Consider the following 5,659-nt stretch of genomic DNA (forward strand, 5'->3'; position numbering starts at 1 on the left):
AAGTTTTGTGGTGACTCACGGCTCTCTTGAGTGATGTTTATCAGCCGATGATACAGGTCTGTGGAGCTTTCTTCCTTAAAATGGCCTTTAAGAATCGTGCGCAGCTGAGAAAGGGTTAAATCAGTCTTGATCTCCAGCATATCACGCAGGCTCATACCTGGACTCACCGCTCTTATCACAGCATCAATAATTTCAGACTCTCTGTGTCCCTTGTTCACTCCAGCATCAATTTGGTGCATCAAGTTGTTGTATGAAAGCTTATCTTTCTGACCACGTTCTCCAATTTGGCCATTAATCTTAAAATCACGCCGGATAGTGACTTCAGGAACTGCATGATGATGATCAGAAAACACAGGGGGACTTGACACATCAGGAACTTTCAAACTCAGACGTTGGATTTCGTTTTTTAACACATTTGTTGACAACTCAAACTGATGCTGCAATTCTGTGCACTGTCTCTTTAAATGCGCGAGCTCCGCCGAATTTCTGTCTGCGTCACTACTGCAATCTTGTACCGCGCGGTCGCTGCTTTGCGTCATCTTGCTAGAAAACTCTAACAAATCTAACACATGTTGACGGGCTACATCGTCATCTTCCGTCTCTATAACATTCTCTACTGATTCATTTATTAATCTGATCAGCGAGTGCCTTTTGGTTTGTCCCTCCTCCACTGACAGTTTCACATACACACACACCTCTACTGGACACGGGGCCACAACATCTACTGGACACGGGGCCACATCGACAGGACACGGGGCCACATCAACAGGACACGGGGAGACAACGGCTGGACACTTGGGACTTCTGGGGACAGGGTCAGGGTACAAAACAGGACTGACGGGGATTTCTAAAATTTGGACAAGACGGGACAAATAATCAGAAAAGGCTTTAGCAGCAAGGATAATAGGCATCTCCTTATGAGAAGAGACCGACTGTACAAGAGTCTTTGCTGCAGAGTCGGCCGCGGCTCTCTCCTCCGCTCTCACGACTGCAGCTCTCCTCTTTGCCGGCTCGGGCACGCTCACCGCTGCTGGCTCGGGCACGCTCACCGCTGCTGGCTCGGGCACGCCCACCGCTGCTGGCTCGGGCACGCCCACCGCTGCTGGCTCGGGCACGCCAGCTCTCTCCGCTGCTGGCACGGGCACGCCAGCTCTCTCCGCTGCTGGCACGGGCACGCCAGCTCTCTCCGCTGCTGGCACGGGCACGCCAGCTCTCTCCGCTGCTGGCACGGGCACGCTCACCGCTGCTGGCTCGGGAGGAGACAGGGTCACAGGACCGGCAGGCCCCTTCTTCTTCCTCTTCCTCCTCGGGCGCGGTGCAGAGGCTACAGCTGGGTCAGAGGCGGGTTGGGGGAGTTTGGTCTCGGACAGGGCAGACTCGGACGCCGAAGACTCTGAAGCCGACTCCCATGAAAACCGTCTCCCTCGCTTGTTGGGGAGACTGAAGGTAGTGGGAGGTGCCTCAGGACTCTGGGGGGGACTTGCCTGATCCCCCTGGGTTGCCACGGCCAGGACACGACCCTCTGGGACCGTGGGCAGCTGGGTAGGTGGGGACCTCTGGGGCTCCTCCTCTCGCCCGCTCGCTCCGGAACGACCTCCCCTGGTCCCCCGGAACACCACAAGGCGAGAGCCCTCAAAACAATCTCGCTGGCTGGCTGATGCCATCCAGCATTGCCTCCTGTCTGCTGAGTTCCTTTGTGGTCGGTTCATTCTGTCAGGATCTTGGTAAGGGAGGAACTCAGGTGCAGACAGGGATTCTCAAACAAAGGGTTTATTACAAAAAGGGGAAACAAAAACCCACGAGGGGGAAAACACGGAGCAAGGTAAAGACTAAATAACTAAAACAGGACTGGACTGACAAGATAAACAAGGACTCTAAATACTAACTATAAACAAACACTCACGGTAATACAAACACTTCTTAAGGAACAATCACAGAGTGGAACAATCACAATCACAATCACAATGACAAATCTCAATGACAATGAACCGACGCAAGACAGAGCACACTAGGAGATCTAAATAGGGGTACTAATCAAGACGCGACAGGTGTTACAGATAGGACAATCAAGACACGACTAGGTTAACAAGGGGGGCGGGGCAAGGGAACGAGACAACACAAGCACATGGCCCAAAGACAAGGCCATGCGCTTGTACACAAAACATGGGTCTGTCATGATCCTGCCTCAAGACTAGGAAAAATCAAGGACACGAGGGCAGAATCATGACAACTGGAAGCCAGTGTAAGGACCTGAGGACTGGTGTGATATGCTCAGATTTTCTGCTTCTAGTCTGAATCCTGGCAGCAGTGTTCTGGATGAGCTGCAGCTGTCTAATGGTCTTTTTGGGAAGGCCGGTGAAGAGCCCATTACAATAGTCCACCCTGCTGGTGATAAAGGCATGAACAAGTTTCTCCAAGTCTTGGCTGGAAACAAAACATCTAAATCTTGCAATGTTTTTAAATGATAGTATGCTGATTTAGTTACTGCTTTGACATGGCTACTGAAATTAAGGTCTCTCTCCAGAATCACACCAAGATTCCTGACTTGATTTTTAGTTGTTTGACCCCTAGAGTCAAGGCATGCATTCACCTTGAACACTTCATCTTTGTTTCCAAATGCAATGACTTCAGTTTTTTCCTTATTTAACTGAAGATAGTTCTGGCACATCCAACTATTAATTTCATCAATGCATTGGCAGAGGGAGTCAATGGGGCTGTAGTCATTTGGAGATAAGGCTAGGTAAATCTGGGTATCATCAGCATAGCTGTGGTAGGCAATTTGGTTCTTTCTCATTATTTGACTAATACTCTGTTCACACACATTACCACTGCTGTACTCACTGTTACTTGCTTTAATGGCGGATGAATGTCTACCTCTGATTGCAGGCAAGGACACGTTCGAGGCCGTGGGGAAGCAGATTCGCGACCTGGAAGAGAGGCAGGTCCAGCTGAGAGAGCGGAGAGCCGCGCTGGAATCATCCCGGGCTGACGCTCACAAGTCCGGGGTAAGTATACAGCGTGCTGTTAACAGTCCCACCACGTCTACTCCATCGTCCGACACGTAAGTGCTACGTTAGCCGAAGGTAAAGTGCACACTCATTGTTTGCCTGGTGCTCGTGTTCTCGATGTTTCTGCGCAGATACCCGCGATCCTGAAGGCCGACGAGAGCCCCAGAGCGGTCGTGCTTCACGCCGGGGTTAACGACACCACGCTGCGGCAGACGGAGACGCTGAAGAGGGACTTCAGGAGCCTGATCGAGACGGTTCGCAGCACGACGCCCGCGGCGACGATCATCGTGTCAGGACCACTGCCCACGTATCGACGAGGACACGAAAGGTTCAGTAGACTTTTTGCTTTAAATGAATGGTTGTTGTCATGGTGTAAAGAACAGAAACTGCTATTTGTTAATAACTGGAATCTTTTCTGGGAGCGTCCTAGACTGTTTCGCGCTGATGGATTACACCCCAGCAGAGTCGGAGCGGAGCTTCTCTCTGACAACATCTCCAGGACACTTCGCTCCATGTGACTAGTAAGACAATTCTCAAATAACCATTATGATGAGTTTTGTTCCACCCGCTTAAATGATAAAAGTACTTGTGCTGTAAAACCTATTAAGACTGTGTCTGTTCCCCGAATAGTGAGGTCAAAATATAAATATAATGTAGGATCTAGAAAAAATCTTATCGTAATAAACCCGAAAAATGTAAAGTAAATGAACAAAAACAATTTGTAAAGTTTGGGCTCATAAATATTAGATCACTCACACCAAAAGCAGTTATTGTAAATGAAATGATCACAGATAATAGTTTTGATGTATTCTGCTTGACTGAAACCTGGCTAAAACCAAATGATTATTTTGGTCTAAATGAGTCTACTCCACCAAACTACTGCTATAAGCATGAGCCCCGTCAGACTGGTCAACAATATATAGTGATATTCTCAATGTTACCCAGAAAACAGGATACAGGTTTAACTCATTCGAAATACTTCTGCTAAATGTTACACTGTCAGACATGCAAAATAAATCTAATGTATCTCTTGCTCTGGCTACTGTGTATAGACCACCAGGGCCGTATACAGAATTCCTAAAAGAATTTGCAGATTTACTCTTAGACCTTCTAGTTACAGTTGATAAGATGCTAATCATGGGAGATTTTAATATTCACGTTGATAATGCAAATGATGCATTAGGACCTGCGTTTACTGACCTAATAAACTCTATTGGAGTCAAGCAAAATGTCACCTGGGCCCACTCATCATTTTAATCATACACTAGATTTAATTATATCTCATGGAATCGATCTTACTGCTATAGATATTGTACCTCAAAGTGATGATATTACAGACCATTTCCTTGTATCGTGCATGCTGCCTATAACTGATATTAACTATATGTCTCAGCGTTACCGTCTGGGCAGAACTATTGTTCCAGCCACCAAAGAAAGATTTGCAAATAACCTGCCTGATCTATCTCAACTGCTATTTGTACCCAAAAATACACATGAATTAGATGAAATTACTGACAACATGGGCACTATTCTCTCTAATACATTAGAAGCCGTTGACCCCATCAAATTGAAAAAGGTTAGAGAAAACTGTGCCATGGTATAACAGTAATACTCACTCTCTCAAGAAAGAAACTCGTAGTCTTGAACGCAAATGGAGAAAAACTTGGAACTTGGAAGTTTTTTGTCCAGCTACAGACAGGCTCTAAAAACTGCTTGGGCAGAGCATATTCAAGATTCAAGATTCAAGATTTTTATTCGTCACATACAAAATTATATATAGCATATATAACCAGTAGTGAAATGTGAGTCAGGTCCGCTCCATGGACAGTGCAATTATTAAAGAAAACAACACAGATGAAAATATACATAAATAAAGCTATGTAAGAATGAAATAAAAGTAAACAATAAAAATATAAGAATAAAATATAAAAAATGTATATTGTAGAATTAAATATTGAACGCAAAATAATGTGCATGAGTGTAAACTGTAGTCTTAAATATTAAGATGTACAAGAAGCCAATGTGCAAAACAGGGCGACACTGTCAGTGTGTCTATGTGAGGTAGTGAATACATGTGAGCAGTGTATACACAAACTCATTGAAAATAACCAAAACAATCCAAGGTTTTTATTTAGCACAGTGGCTAAATTAACAAATTACCAGACGCCACCTGATTCAAATATTCCACCAACGTTAAATAGTAATGACTTTATGAATTTCTTCACTGATAAAATAGATAACATTAGAAATACAATAGTGAATGTAGATTCTACAGCATCTAACACTTCAGTTTCATCCATCGCACCCAAAGATAAACTGCAGTGCTTTGCAAATATAGGACAGGAAGAGCTAAATAAACTTATCACTGTATCTAAACCAACAACATGTTTATTAGATCCTGTACCCACTAAATTACTGAAAGAGTTGTTACCTGTAGCCGAAGAACCGCTTCTCAATATCATTAACTCGTCGTTATCTTTAGGTCACATCCCAATACCATTCAAGCCAGCGGCTATCAAGCCTCTTATTAAGAAACCAAAACTAGATCCTAGTGTACTGGCAAATTATAGGCCTATTTCAAATCTTCCATTTATGTCTAAAATTTTAGAAAAAGTTGTGTCTCCTCAATTGAGCATCTTCCTGCACAAAAA

This window comes from Carassius auratus, chromosome 9, assembly GCF_003368295.1.
Source record: "Carassius auratus strain Wakin chromosome 9, ASM336829v1, whole genome shotgun sequence".
In the NCBI taxonomy this organism is placed as follows: Eukaryota; Metazoa; Chordata; class Actinopteri; order Cypriniformes; family Cyprinidae; genus Carassius; species Carassius auratus.